Source organism: Lepus europaeus, chromosome 16 (genome assembly GCF_033115175.1).
Source record: "Lepus europaeus isolate LE1 chromosome 16, mLepTim1.pri, whole genome shotgun sequence".
NCBI classification, from domain to species: Eukaryota; Metazoa; Chordata; class Mammalia; order Lagomorpha; family Leporidae; genus Lepus; species Lepus europaeus.
Window position 1 is genome coordinate 23,053,946 of NC_084842.1, and position 16,249 is coordinate 23,070,194.

The window sequence follows — 16,249 nt, forward strand, 5'->3', positions numbered from 1 at the left end:
ATAAATTGAAGCACAAAGAAGATGATTTTTTTTTACATGGGTGAAGTTTTTTTTTTTTTTTTTAAGATTTATTTATTTATTTAAAAGGCAGAGTTTCAGAGAGGCAGAAGTAGAGAGAAAGAAAAGGGTCTTCCATCCACTGGTTCATTCCCCAAATGACTGCAACGGCCAGAGCAAGGCTGATCCGAAGCCAGGAGCTTCTTCCGGGTCTCCTATGTGGGTGCAGGGGCCCAAGAACTTGGGCCATCCTCTACCTCTTTCCCAGGCCATGGCAGAGGCTGGATCAGAAGTGGAGCAGCCAGGACTCAAACTGGCGACCATATGGGATGCAGGCACTGCAGGCAGTGGCTTTACCTGCTATGCCACAGTGCCAGCCCCCAAAGGTTTCTTCTTTTTTTTTTTTTTAAAGATTTTTTAAAAAATTTATTTGAAAGGCAGAGTTTTAGAGATAGAAGGAGAGATGCAGAGAGAAAGAGAGAGAGAGAGAGAGAGAGGTCTTCCATCTGTTGGTTCACTCCCCAAATGGCCACAACAGCCAGGGCTACGCCAGGAAGAAGCCAGGAGTTTCTTCCAGGTTCCGACCTGGGTGCAGGGGCCCAACCACTTGGGCCATCCTCCATTGCATTCCCAGGCACGTTAGCAGGGAGCTGGATTGGAAGTGAAGTATCCAGGACCGGAACTGGCTCCCATATGGGATGACAGCTTTGCAGGTGGCAGCTTATCCCACTTCACTGGGATGCCGGCCCCCCTGGGCAAAGGTTTTGAAAGCCTTCTTGGTACAGTTATGGGGAATCAGGCTTTCTCATAACTTCTTGTGTATGGGAGCACAATGCCTTTGAGGGTAAAGTAGAAAAATGTATTAAATGCACTGGCTTTGATGCAGGAGGTCTCTTCTAGGACTAACCTCATGGAAATAGATTCACAAATATGTATTACAAGATATGCAATGTAATATTGTGACAAGAGGGGAAATGTCAGTAGGAGATTGGCTAAATAAATTATGAAACACTATGTAGCTGTTAAGAGCAAATTATGCCTAGATGATAGCTATCGATAGATATAAAATATATATCACTGTATTATATTTTGTCATAAAATCAGCTTCTGGAAAAAAAACATTTCTAGGTTTATATGTGCTGAGAATTCTGCGCTAAATAATTTACATGGATCATCTCATTTAATCCCCAGATCCCTGATTGTCTAGTATATCAAAACATTTATTACAAATATGTCTCTTCAATAAGAGCCTGCCTTAAATGCACAATAAAGTAACAGCTGACGCTGTTGTGGAATAATTTCCTTACTTTTATGCTTCAGTTATTTTTCAATCTTTAATGAGTTTATATTCTTTTTATTGTTGTACTTTTATGGAATTTTCAAACATCAAAAGTAGAGAGACAATAAAATGAATCCTCATAACTGGCACTTAGTCTCAGTGAGTAGTAGCTCATTGCTAATCCTGCTTTAGCTCATACCCACTGGAACTTCCTGAATAAATCTCAGGTGCTGTGTCAGTGCACCCACGAATGCTCCAGACAGCAGGGCCAAAAGACAAGCTACATCCCCTGTCACTGTGCCACACCGCCCTCAAAACAATACCTCATCAATTATTTTTCTGTGTTTTTTTTTAAATGTTCTCTGCATTTAACTGCTTCTTAGTATTCTCTAGTGTGGACACAGCACAGATTTTTAAAAACTACCTATTTGAAAGACAGAAAAAGAAATCTCCCTTCCACTGATTCACTCCCCAAATGCTCTTAGGGGCCCGATCTGGGCCAGGCTGAAGCCAGCAGCCAGGAACTCAACCCAGATTTCCCACAGGGGTGGCAGCGACCCAAGTATTTGAGTCATCCCCTACTGCACCCCAGGTGCTGGAATTGGGAGCAGAGTTGGGATTCAAACCCAGGCACTATGATATGAGATGACAACATCCCAAGCATTGTCCTTTTAAAAGAATGCTTCTAAATATTTATTAATTGATTGTTTATTTGTTTGAAAGGTTGAGAGAGAGATAAAGAGAGAGGGAGAGAGATAGAGAGAGAGAGAGAGAGAGAGAGAGAGAGAGAGAGAGAGAAAATCCATGCACTGGTTCATTCTCTAAATGGACGCAACAGCTAGGGCTGACCAGGCTGAAGCCAAGAGTCAGGAAGTCCATCCTGATCTCCAAGATGGGTGGCAGGAACCCAAGCACTTTAGTGGCCTTCTGTTTTCCTAGTAGCATTATCAGAAAACAATCAGCCGCAGAGTAGCTGGGACTCCAACTAGCACTCCAGCATTGGATGCTGACATCCCATGTGATGGTTTAACCTGCTGTGTCATAACACCCACCCCAGAAGAATTTTTTTTAAGATTTATTTATTTATTTGAAAGTTAGAGTCACACAGAGAGTGAAGGAGAGGCAGAGAGAGAGAGAGAGAGAGAGAGAGGAGAGAGGAGAGAGAGAGGTCTTCCATCCACTAGAGAGAGAGAGAGAGAGAGAGAGAGAGAGAGAGAGAGAGAGGGAGAGAGAGGGAGAGAGAGAGGTCTTCCATCCGCTAGTTCACTCCTCAATTGGCCACAACAGCCAGAGCTGCGCTGATCTGAAGCCAGGAGCCAGGAGCTTCTTCCGGGTCACCCATGTGGGTGCAGGGGTCCAAGGAATTGGGCCATCTTCTACTGCTTTCCCAGCCCATAGCACAGAGCTGGATGGGAACTGAAGTACCCAGGACTTGAACTGGCACCCATATGGAATGGCAGCACTGCAGGCAGTGGCTTTACCCACTACGCCACAGTGCTGGCCCCAAGAAGAATATTTTTATAAGACTGCATTGTAGTAGACTGTTAAGACTAACGTAAACTCAAAAATGACAAAAACACAAATTGATGTAACTAAAAACATTTGAAACTTTCTACATGACCAAAAATTAAATAAATAAATAAATAAATAAGTAAAAATGAAATATAAGAGACAAATTAGAAAACAACTACATGAGGCTTGCATTGTGGCCTAGTAGTAGGTTAAGCCTCCACCTGTGTCACTGGCTTCCTATATGGGTTTGAGTCCCAGATGCTCCTGTTCAGATCCAACTCTCTTGCTAATGGCCTGGGAAAGCATTGGAAGTTGATCCAAGTGCCTGGGCCCAGAATTCATGTGGGAGACCCAGAAGAAGCTCCTGGCTCCTGGCTTCAGATTGGACTAGCTCTGGCCATTGTGGCCATTTGGGGAGTGAACCAGTGGATGGAAGACCCCTTCTCTCTCTCTCTCTGTCTCCCTTTGTCTGTTTCTCTCTCTCTCTGTAACTCAACTTCTCAAATAAATAAACAAGTCTTAAAAACAAAAAAGAGGGGCTGGTGCTGTGGCGCAGCCGGTTAATGCCCTGGCCTGAAGCGCCAGCATCCCATATGGGTGCCGGTTCTAATCCTGGCTGCTCCGCTTCCAATCCAGCTCTCTGCTACGGCCTGGGATAGCAGTAGAAGATGGCCCGATTCCTTGGGCCCCTCCACCCACATGGGAGACCCGGAAGAAGCTCCTGGCTCCTGGCTTCGGATCGGTGCAGTTCTGGCCGTTGCAGTCAACTGGGGTGTGAACCATTGGATGGAAGACCTCTCTCTCTGTCTCTACCTCTCCTCTCTCTGTGTAACTCTGACTCTCAAGTGAAAGATAGATAAATCTTAAAAAAAAAAGAAAAGAAAACAACTACATATCTCATATTAAGAATTTATTTATAGAAAGTCTTTAAAAACATGAGTAAACAGGAAAACACACTGTGCAGTAATTTATAGAAAAATAAAATTATATAGTTTTTATGCTTATGAAAATAGTCTAATAATAAGGAATGCAAACTGAGTCTACCTTGAGATAACTTTTCTTACTCATGAGATTCATAAAATACCATTTTTAAAAGATTCATTTATTTGAAAGGCAGAGTCATGAAGAGACAGGACAAGAGAAAAAAGACTTCCATCTGCTTGTTCATCCCCCAAATGACTGCAACAGCCAGCGGTGGGCCAGGCTGAAATTAGGATCCAGGAACTCCATTTGGGTCTCCCACATGGATGGCAGGGGCCCAGGTACTTGGGTCATCTGCTGCTTTCCAGGTGCATTAGCACAGAGCTAAACGGGAAGTGGAGCGGCTGGGACTGAAACTTCATTATGCTGACATTGCCTTGCTGGCAAGAGTTAACCGTTTGAGCCACAAAACTGGGCACACAAAATTTTGACAACCGGCTCTTGGCAGGGCTGTAGAAACAGACACCGCCTATCATTTTTGCAGGACTGCATTCTATGACTGGAGTTCATTTGTATCCTTCCTCAGGGTCTCCCCCTGAAGTTTCTGTTGTGTAGTGTCAAGTTAACTCCTGTTCACTCCTCAGAGCGCATCACCTCCTAGAGGAAGCATTCTCTGACGTTAGCTCCCACCCTTAGTCGTTTCCCTGCTCATAATACCTTTACATGGCACTGCTCATAAATAGAATTTATTCACCTAGTGTCTGTTTTCCCTATTCAAATTCAGAATTAGGTATCATTTCCTCCAATATTTGGCTCCTAGTGGATATGATTGTATAGCTATTGAAAAATAAATGAAAGATCTCTGTGAGTGAGATCCCAGTGGAAAGAACGGGCCATCAAAGAAGGAGGTACCTTTCTCTGAAGGGAAGAGAGAACTTCCACTTTGACTATGACCTTATCTAAATAAGATCGAAGTCAACGAACTCAAAAGGCTTCCATAGCCTTGGCAACTCAGACTAGAGCCTAGGGAGATTACTGACGCCATAAACAAGAGTGTCAAATTGTTAAGTCAACAACAGGAGTCACTGTGCACTTCCTCCCCATGAAGGATCTCTTCCTTAATGTGCTGTACGATGTGAATTAATGCTATAACTAGTGCTCAAACAGTATTTTATACTTTGTGCTTCTGTGTGGGTGCAAACTGTTGAAATCTTTACTTAATATATACTAAATTGATCTTCTGTATATAAAGAGAATTGAAAATGAATCTTGACATGAATGGAATGGGAGAGGGGGTGGGAGATGGGAGGGTTGTGGGTGGAAGGGAAGTTATGGGGAGGGGGGGAGCCACTGTAATCCAAAAGCTGTACTTTGGAAATTTATATTCACTAAATAAAAGTTTTTTAAAAAGGGAAAAAATAAGAAAAATAAGGTTTTTAATTGAGTGTGTCATTTATTAACTTCTCTCGGCCTGTTTCCTCAAGAAAATACATATCTCTTTGGGATTTTGTGATTATTAGATAAGATACCATAAAGCATGTAACATAATGCTTTATATAGAATAAACCCTCAAAAGGAAAACTATTTTCATATTTAATTGTAATTGTCATTATAGAGCCAATGTGTATGAAGTTGGAAGTAAGAGAAGCAGCTGTTGCTGTAGTACAGTGGGTTAAGCCACCATTCATGACACCCACATTGCATGTCAGAGTGCTGTTTGGAGTCCAGGGTGCTATAGTTACAATCCAGCTCCCTACTAATGTTCCTGGAAAGCAGTGAATGATGGCACAAGTACTTGAGACCATGCCACTCACCCATGAGACCCAGGTGGAGTTCCTGGATCCTGGCTCCAGTGTAGCCCAGCTGATTGTTGTGGCCATTTGGGGAGTGAACGAGCAGACAAAAAAGATCACTCTCTCTCTCTCTCTTTCTCTCTCACTGCCTGTCAAATAAATAAATCTTTTTTTTGTTTGTTTGTTTTTTATTTGAAAGTCAGAGTTACACAGAGAGAGAAGGAAAGGCAGAAGACAGAGAGAAAGGTCTTCCATCCACTGATTCACTCCCCAAATGGCCACAACAGCTGGAGCTGCACTGATCCGAAGCCAGGAGCCAGGAGCTTCCTCCGGTTCTCCCACGTGGGTGCAGGGGCCCAAGGACTTGGGCCATCCCCCGCACTTTCCCAGGCCACAGCAGAGAGCTGGATTGGAAGAGGAGCAGCCGGGATTCAAACCGGTGCCCATGTGGGATGCTGGCACTGCAGGCAGCGGCTTTACCCGCTACGCCACAGCACCAGCTCCAAATAAATCTTTTTTAAAAGTTGGATTTGGGGTCCGGACTTGCGGCATAGCAGGTAAAGCCACTGCCTGTGATTGCTACTGTCCCATGTGGGTGCCATTTCGTGTCCCGGCTGCTCTACTTCAGATCCAGCTCCCTGCTAATGGCCTAGGAAAAGTGGCAGAGGATGGCCCAAGTGTCTGGGCCTCTGCCAACCATGTGGGAGACCCGGATGAAGCTCCTGTCTCCTGGCTTTGGCCTGGCCCAATGCTCACCATGGTAGCCATCCAACAAGTGAGCCAGCAGATGGAATTTCTCTCTCTCTCTCTCATTCCTCTCTGTAACTCTGACTTTCAGAATAAACAAATCAATCTTTAAAAAAAGCTGGATGTCATCATAATTTGTCAAACTTCAGTCATTCTCATCTCTGCTTCATTCTGTCTCAGTGACTATGTTCTATCTGAACTCTTATTTAATATTTTTCTTTACGATGACTGAATATAAACTTGAATGTCTACTTTAACCTCATACTAAATTACTTTCTAGAATTATGAGTTTTAAAATGTATTTTCTGCAATAAGTCATTATGTAATAAAAAAGTTCCTGATGATTACCTAAAATCACCATGAGAGGGTGTTACTTGAGTCAGTCCTTTGGGAAAGGGAAGATAGATATCACTTGATGTTTATCATTTCTCTTCTGTATGTGCTTCCAACTTGCACCTATTAGCACTGTTTATCTCCATGTTTATCTTCATCATTCACTGGGGTCTCTAAGGGCAAGGATGGTTACTGTCAACTCTATTGCCAGTGATTATCAAGATACTTTCCCAGAACAGCAGCTCAATAAATGTTTGCTAAATGAATTAAACTGTTTTTGACCACCTACCTTGATTAAGGAATGCGCTAGGCATGTTGGCAGAACTCAAAGAATAATTAGACACAGATTCCCAATCAAGAAGGTAGCAAGCAACAAAAGAAACACTTTGATTTTTCTATAAAACTGGACATGTTACACAATGTATATACAATATGCAAAGGTAGTATATTTTTATTGGCAATTACCAGTAAAGATAAATTTCAGCTGAAAAATACCCTGAAAGAATGTGAACTGGAAATGTGTGCATGTATTTGCTCGTATATAGGTTACATATGAACTTTGTATAAAATTTAAAAGTACAGAAGGTGTTGCAGTGAAAAGTAGGTCTCTTCCAAATCTCTGCTTCCATTTGCTCAATTCTTCCACCCAGAAATGATTCCTATGATCACTTGTTCCACCTCCACTACCATCTGGAGATATTCTGTGCATGTGGAATTAAGATTGTGATTTTGGATTTATGGAAAGGCTAGAAAAAAGGCATTTCAGGAAGAGAGAATTGTTAGGTGCAAAGCCAGTGAGGTAGAAAAACAAGGAAATATGTAATGAACAAAATTATGATAGAGCAGAAAATAGACGTAAAAATCAGTTGATAATTATAAGAGTTCTTTACAGTTATAGAAATGAAATCACTAATGTATTTAGAATATGACAGTAACATGTTTTACTTCATTTCTTTTGTTTAAAGACAAGAACACTGAAATTATAATGTAATATCATTTTCAGCTATAAATTATAATGATTTCAAAATTTACTAACAATGTGAAGGAAAATAGTGTTATTACACATTGTTGATGGAAATATAAATTAATACTGTCCACAGAAGATGCCAATATCCATTAATGTTTTAAATGCATTTACTCTTTGATCCAGTGATTCCACTCCTGGGATACTGCCAGGATTTGAATGTGTCCCTTCAAAACTTCAGGTGCTGGGGCCAGCATTGTGGCACCGTGGGTTAAGCTCACTTTGGCATGACACAGTCCCAACTGTCCTGACCACTGGGGGAGTGAACCAGCAAATGGAAGATCTGCTTCTCTCTGTTTCTCCCTCTCTCTGTCACTTTGCCTTTCAAATAAATAAAATAAGTCTTTACAAAAAAAAAAAATGCAGCTGTTGAAACTTAGTAGCCAATATGATAGCATTTAGAAGTGGGGCTTGTAGGTCAGTGCCGTGGCTTAACAGGCTAATCCTCTGCCTTGCGGCGCCGGCACACCAGGTTCTAGTCCCGGTTGGGGCGCCAGATTCTATCCCGGTTGCCCCTCTTCCAACCCAGCTCTCTGCTATGGCCCGGGAAGGCAGTGGAGGATGGCCCAAGTGCTTGGGCCCTGCACCCGCATGGGAGACCAGGAGAAGCACCTGGCTCCTGGCTTCGGATCAGCATGATGCGCTGGCTGCAGCGGCCATTGGAGGGTGAACCAACGGCAAAAAGGAAGAACTTTCTCTCTGTCTCTCTCTCTCACTCACTATCCACTCTGCCTGTCAAAAAAAAAAAAAAAAAAAAAAAAAAAGTGGGGCTTGTAGAGGACTCCTCCCCTTGTGAATGAGATTACATCCTCATGGAAGAAGCTCACGTGCCCTGCCACCCTCTCACAGGGGAGGACTTAGTGCACCTTGCCTCCAGATGATGCAGCATCGAGGAGCCTTCCTGAGCAGCCATCATCAGACAAGTGCTCCTGCAGTGTCTTTTTTTAAATATAAAGATTTATTCAATTATTTGAAAGGCAGACTTACAGAGAGAGAAGGACAGGGAGAAGGAGAAAGATCTTCCATCCACTGGTTCACTCCCTGAGTGGACATAAGAGCTGGGAGTGAGCCAGGCTGAAGCCAGGAGCCAGGGGCTTCCTCCAGGTCTCCAATGTTGGTGACAAGGGCCCAAGGATCTGGGCCATTTTCTGATGCTTTTTCCTTCACATCTTAGCATGGAGCTGGATTGGAAGTGGAGCAGCCAGGACTCAAATCAGTGCCCATATGGGATGCTGGCACTGCAGGCAGTGGCTTAACCCACAGCGCCACAGTGCTAGTCCTCCTGCAATGTCTTGAAGACCTTGGATTTCTCCACCTCCAGAACCATGAGAAAATAAATGTATGCTGTTCATATATTTTCCAGTCTCAGGTATTTTGTTGCAGTAGTATAAACAAAGACAGAAATTGTCCTCCAGACACTCATACATATGAACAATAGTATCCATGCAAGAACATTTATTGAAGCATTATTTAAAATTACAGAATTCTGAAGGCCTAAATGCCACCAATAATAAACTGATTAAATGCATTGAGAGTATGATTAGACAAGAAATACCATTCTATCTCTGGAAAGAGGAGAGGGTGGGACCAGCATTATGGCACAGAAGGATAGGCTGCTGGTATCTCATATGGGAGTGCCTCTTTAAGTATTGGCTGTTCCACTTCTGATCTAGCTCTCTGCTCACGTGACTGGGAAGGCAGCAAAAGATGGCACAAGTGGTTGGGCTCCACCAGCTATGTAGGAGTCCAAGTTACAGTTTCTGGCTCTTGGCTTTGACCTGGCCCAGTCCCTGTTGTGTGAGGGAGAATAAAATGGAAAGCTCAGTTTGGATACGTTCAATTTCAGATTATTTTAAGACTTAAACTTAGAAATAGCTGAGAACTGTGTGGGCATGTTGCACAACACATTAAGTCACTGCTTTGGGATGACCGATCCCATATTGGCAGAGTGCCTATTACTGAGTCCCACTTCTGCCTCTGCTTCCAATCCACCTTCCTCCTAATGCACTTGGAAGGCAACCGATGATGGCTCAAACACAAAGTCCCTGAGCACCATGTGGGAGACCTGGACAGAGTTCCTGGGTCCTGGCTTCAGCCTGGCCTACCCTCTGCTGTTGCAGGCATTTCAGGAGTGAACCACCAGATGGAATATGTCTCTGTCTCTGTCTTTCTCTCACTCTCACTCTGGCTTCCAAATAATTAAAATATGAATAAATGAACTTTTTATTAAAGGGATCTTTTCAAAAAGATTTTCATTCATTTATTTATTTGAAAGGCAGAGTTACAAAGGGAGGAAGAGAGACAGAGAGAGAGATCTTCCATCAGCTTGCTACTTCACATGCCAAATGGCCACAACAGCTGGGACTGAGCCAGTCAGAAGCCAGGAGCTTCTTGAGGGTCTCCCACGTGGGTGCAGGGGTCCAAGCACTTGGGCCTCATTTGGCTGCTTTCCCAGGCACGTTAGCAGGGAGCTGGATTGGAAGTGGAATAGCCGGGACATGAACCAGTGCCTATATGGGATGCCTGTGTTGCAGGTGCAGACCTAATATGCTGTGCCACAGCACCAGCCCCAATAAATTATTTTTTTTTTTGAAAAAAGGAAATAGCTAGGGCCAGTGTTGTGGGGTAGCTGCCACCTGGGTTTCTGGCATCCCATCTGAGAACTGGTTCCTTTCTGGTCTGCTTCACTTCTGATCTGGTTCCATGCTAATGGCCTTGGAAAAGCAGCAGAGGATGGTCCAAGTGTTTGGGCTCCAAACACCCATGTGGGAGACACAAATAAAGCTCCTGACTCCAGGCTTCAGCTTGGCCCAACCCTGGCTGTTGCAGCCATCTGAGGAGTAAACCAGATGATAGATCTCTTATTTTCTCTCTGTAACTGGCTTTCAGTTAAATAAATAGACCTTTTAAAAAGGAAAATGAAGTAGCTGAGAAGAAGAATCAATGAGTAGGAAAAGCAGAAAGGTCTGGGTTTGAAATTAAATTTTTGGAGGTTTGCTGAGGTAACTATGATTACCAAGATAATATCACAGGAAGAAGGCACACCTTTTGGAGTAAAGCCTAGAAGAGGAGTCGTAGAGATGGGCAATGCATGATTTAAGGGGGAAGAGTTACTTTCAGAGACAAAGAAACCAGAGAGATGAGATGTTATTTCATCAAGGTTTGTTTATTTAAAAGACTGACAGAGCGGAGAGAGAGTCATCCTCCATTTGCTCATTGACTTCCTGGGTGCCCACAATAGCCAAAGACCGAGCAAGACCCAAGCCAAGATTCAGGAATCCTATCTGGGTCTCCCACATGGGTCACAGGAACTCAAGTACATCAGGGACCAGTGCTGTGGCGCAGCGGGTTAACGCCCCAGCCTGAAGCGCCGGCATCCCATATGTGTGCCGATTCGATTCCCAGCTGCTCCACTTCCGATCCAGCTCTCTGCTATGGCTTGGGAAGGAGCAGAAGATGGCCCAAGTCCTTGGGCCCCTGCACCCACGTGGGAGACCTGGAAAAAGCTCCTGGCTCCTGGCTTCGGATCAGCACAGCTCTGGCCATTGCGGCCAGTTGGGGAGTAAGCCATCGGATGGAAGACCTCTCTCTCTCTACTTCTCCTCTCTCTGCGTAACTCTGACTTTAAAATAAATAAACAAACCTTTAAAAAAAGAAAGTACATCAATCATCATTTTCTGCCTCCCAAATGCATTAGCAGGGAGCTGGATCAGAAGGGGCGGGGGCGCTGTGGCACAGTAGTCCTAGGTGCTCCACTTCTAATTCAGCTCCCTGCTAATGCACCTGGAAAAGCTGCAGAAGATGACTCAAGTGTTTGGGCCCCTGCCACCCACGTGGGGGACCCAGAAGAAACTCCTAGCTCCTGGCTCAGCCCCAGCCATTGCTGCCATCTGGGGAGTGAGTCAGTGATGGAAGATTCTCTCTTACTGTGTGTCTCCTTCTCTCTGTGTAACTCTGCCTTTCAAATAAATAACCTTACTTTAAAAAAAAATACAGGAAAAGGAAAATCAGACTCAAGTTGTGACAGCATTTTGAAACAATCTATCTAAGTGATAAGCTACAAAGGAAGATATCAAGAAAGTATAGATTTCTATGAAGTCAAAATAGGAATGACTTAGGGGAGTTTGTTCCACACTTTTCTGGCAGATCAGTTAACTAAAATCATTAATAGATCTTAATTTGAGTATGCTCTGTGGTTCAGCTAAATATTCACAAATGCTGGCATAAGATCCCATACACTATACCCTAGTGCTGTATTTAATGTGATGGTTCGCTTTGTTCAGTTGATTGAATTAAATTTCATTTTATCTTATTGAGTTAATTTCTCCAATATAGTTTCCATGTATTCCCCTAAAGCCTAGTTTTCTTTTGATTGAAAACAATGGAATAGCCCATAGAGATACGCAAAGTGTAGGCATATTATTCTCTTTTTCATGGAAATAGAAATCTATTTATTTTGAATTAAAATTGGTTTGGATGGAGAAACGTATTCTATTAAATTAAACCACAAAGAAATTAGATGCATATGGATGGAGTGCATGTTTGTTAAGTGACTTTCTGACTGCTGAAATTTCAGTGGCACAGATGCATAGTAAAGTGGCTTCAGGAAGTGCCATGAGGGGGCCTGGGCCACTTGCAGTGTTCCTGAGCCTTAGAGTCCTGGGAAAGCAGGGAATCTGCAGGCACCCATGCAGTTGTGCTAATGTATCACACAACGGGGGTCGGCGTTGTGGCATAGCAGGTTAAGCCTCTGCCTTTGATGCTGGCATTCTGTATGGGTGCCAGTTTGAGACTCGGCTGCTCCACTTCCAATCCAGTTGCCTGCTAATGTGCCTGGGAAGACAGTGGAATATGGCCCAAGTCTTTGGGCCCTTGCACCCATGTAGAAAACTAAGGGCTTGGCTCTTGGCTCCTGGCTTCAGCCTGGCCCAGCCCCAGCTGTTACAGCCATTTGGGGAGTGAACTAGAGGATGGAAGATTCTCTCTCGCGCGCTCCCCCCAACTCTGCCCTCTCCTCCTCTTCCTTCTCCTCCTCTCTTTGTAACTCTGGCTTTCAAATAAATAAAATGAAATCTTTAAAAGATTATGTAACATACAAGGAGGGTGCAGTTTGGTCTGTTGCTAGGTAAACATCACTGTGAATAAGGAAGATAACTGGGCCAGCGCCACGGCTCACTAGGCTAATCCTCCGCCTGTGGCGCCGGCACTCCGGGTTCTAGTCCCAGTCGGGGCACCGGATTCTGTCCCGGTTGCCCCTCTTCCAGGCCAGCTCTCTGCTGTGGCCCAGGAGTGCAGTGGAGGATGGCCCAAGTGCTTGGGCCCTGCACCCCATGGGAGACCAGGAGAAGCACCTGGCTCCTGCCATCGGATCGGCGTGGTGCGCCGGCTGCAGCAGCCACTGGAAGGTGAACCAATGGAAGGAAGACCTTTCTCTCTGTCTCTCTCTCTCACTGTCTAACTCTGCCTGTCCAAAAAAAAAAAAAGAGAGAGAGAATTTGTAATAGAATAGTGGAGACTTGTATGAAATGGTAGCTAGACATCTTCTCTCCATCTTGGTTATTCCGTTTCTTTCTCTTAGGACTTCTTCCTCCCAACACTTCATTCGTATTGAATTGGTTCACTTTTCTCATACTTCTCTACCCTAGTATTTTTATGTTAAAGTCTGTGCTGGGACTATCAGGAAATAACAAGTGTGCATTTAATGGTAGGAAAATACCATTGATATCATTGTGAGGCAACTTGATAAGAAACTTGCAGTCTGGTTCCATTTGCCGAGTATTTGCTGAGTGATCAGAAATGATTATCTGCCTTCTATGATCCTTAGCATTCTTCATCTATGAAAAAATGGGGTTTTACTAAACTGGTGTCTAAAATCCATTCCACTCCACAATCCTAGCTTTAAGCGATGACAGTATCATAGCCAATGAGGTTTATCCAAGGCGTGATTATTACTAATTGAAAACTCCACAATCCTACAAGTATTTAAATACATTTTTGGGGGGAGGAGATCAGATTTCTAAAATATTTTCTTATTTTGCTCATGTGCAAATAGTCATGAGAGAGTAGAGACCTGCTTATCGTCGTCATAAGGATGTTATGAACTATGGGGCTAGTGCTGTGATGCTGCTGGTTAAGCCACTGCCTGCAGCACCAGCATCCCATATGGGAACCAGTTTTAGTCATGGCTGCTCCACTTCTGATCCAACTCCCTGTTAATATGCCTGGGAAAGCAGCAGAGGATGGCCCAAGTTCTTGAGTCCCTGCACCTATGTAGGAGACTCAGAAAAAGTTCCAGGTTCCTGGCTTTGACCTGGCTCAGCCCTGGTGGTTGTGGCCATTTGGGAAGTGAACCAGTGGATGGAAGATTGTCTCTGTCTCTCTGTCTCTTTCTCTCCCCCTCTTTCTCCCTCTCTCCCTCTCTCCCTCCCTCTCCCTCTCCTTCTCCCCCTTCCTCTTCTTCTCCCTCTCTACCTCTCTCCCTCTCCTTCTCCTTCTCCCTCTCTGCCTCTCTCCCTCTTTCCCTCTCTCTCTCTCTTACTCTGTAACTCTGCTTTCAAATAAATAAATAAATAAATATTTAAAAGAAGAATGTGATAAACTACAGAGACAAAGTAGCTATATGGTTAGAAACTTCTCAAGACAAGAGCTAAAGCTCAACACATTACTAGACTTTCTACAAGGTCTTGGGAAACTGTGTAAATATGATCACACATAGGGAAATTTGGAAAACCTTTCTGTTCATAACATTCCTTGCTAATCTGAAAGCTAATGAAAATTTCCAAACTCTGTAATTATAAAACACATGAAGCCTGGGTGTATTTTAATCTGGTGTTCAGAGACCACCATCATTAGGGTGATATTTTTGGACAGGTTCTGTCTTAAGAATATAAAAATACATTTTTAAAGATTTATTTAATTGCTTGAGGACCATGCTAATTAATATCACCAAATTGCCATTTCATTCTGTTAAAATTTAATTTCCACAATGGAAAATTTCTCGACTATACCAGTTACCATTTTTATTTTTTTAAAACTCAGATGTATTATTTGGCATGAGTCAGACGTTGATGTGGTGTCAATTTTGAAACTCAGCCAGGCATAAAATGACATTCCACTTTCTGGCTTAATTTACCTGGTCACTGATTGTATAGCTTACCAGGCTCAATCTTGTCATTTTTGGCTGAAAGAGGCAGATTTTCACCCACATACAGAGTTTTAGCTATATTTGTTATTTCCAAACACAGCCAACTGTTAATTAATTTTAGGAGTAAATAATGCATGCGATTTGAGAGACACAAAATGATTTGCAATGAAAAGCAAATTCCATATCAATCACCCACCTACCCAGAGTCTCACCAGTCCATATAACCTTGGTAAATTCAGATCAGTTTACAGTTCTTAATTAATTGTTCTGCAACTTTTTGGAAACTCACAATCACTGGAAAATGTGGCATCATTTTCAAACCTGATCTGTTTTCCTAAGGAGGTTACGTTCTCTGATATTTCTATGGCTTTTATTAGTGTCACTGCTTATTCTTCTGTAATCACTCCCCGTCACTTTTTCAGGAACTGTTTCTAACTGAAAGTGAATAAATTCTGCTTTAAAAAACTTTTGTAAGCTGGGGCTGTGTATTGTGGTGTAGCAGGTTAAGCTACTGTCTGGGATGCCAGTATACCAAATGAGTGCCAGTTTGAGTCCTGGCTGTTCCACTATCAGGCTCCCTGCTAATGTTCTGAGGAAGCAGCAAAAGATGGCCTAAATGCTTGGGACCCTGCCACCAACGAGGAAGACCTGGATGGAGTTCTAGGCTCTTGGCTTTAGACTGGCCCAGTCCCGGCCATTATGAGCCATACTAGCCAACATTCATTCTCAGCTAGATGTGTGAGGTCACCTGGATACAACAGCCCACAAACAGTTCACTGACTCACCATAGAATTAGCAACTAACAATAAATGCATGAGTGCACTTCACTGAAACGGTGACAGAAATGTCCTGATCAGCAGAGCCCAAACTGATGTTGTATAGAAACATGAACTTCATAAGTGATTCTTGTGTTAAGTGCTAACTTTTCATGTGTTTTATTACAAGGCAATAGACAACCAATAGTCACGTATACATTTAGAATGGTGAGGGGAACATAGTGTTTTTCAAGTTTCAGACACAATGTTTTTATTTCTGCAGTTTGTTTCATTTTTGTTTTTTGAGAAGGTAGATTTGGTGTTCACCTAAGTTTGATACTCCCAATAGCTGCTACCTTATCCCCAAAAGCCTCTTCGTTGGCTACCCAGTCTCCTATAGAACCTGATTGATGATTTTTACGGTCTGACACTTGCCCCTTGTAGCCATCTTACTATTATTGAACAATTATGTACATGCATGTTGTGGGTAGGGGTACTTTTATGCTCCAAAATCATTATTTTGTGATGAAATTGATCTGGTTGTTTTCTTTCAAAGATGAAATATACTTCTGCTGACCCCAATCTGGATGACAAGTGATTCCGACCTTTAAAGTATCATAGTTGGTCACTATGATTAGAAAGAGAAAATGTCGTGACTTTTCTCTGCAATAGTCAAGCTGACTTATATCAAAACCAAAACTCTTCGCAAGGAAAGGGGAATGTGTGTTGGTTGATTCCCAGCCC

The 16,249-nt window shown here is 43.1% G+C and overlaps 1 pseudogene; it reads left to right on the forward strand.

The window, feature by feature from the left end:
* Nucleotides 1-13,500: 13,500 nt before the first annotated feature.
* LOC133775536 (U4 spliceosomal RNA) lies at nt 13,501-13,653 on the forward strand (annotated as a pseudogene).
* Nucleotides 13,654-16,249: the final 2,596 nt, after the last annotated feature.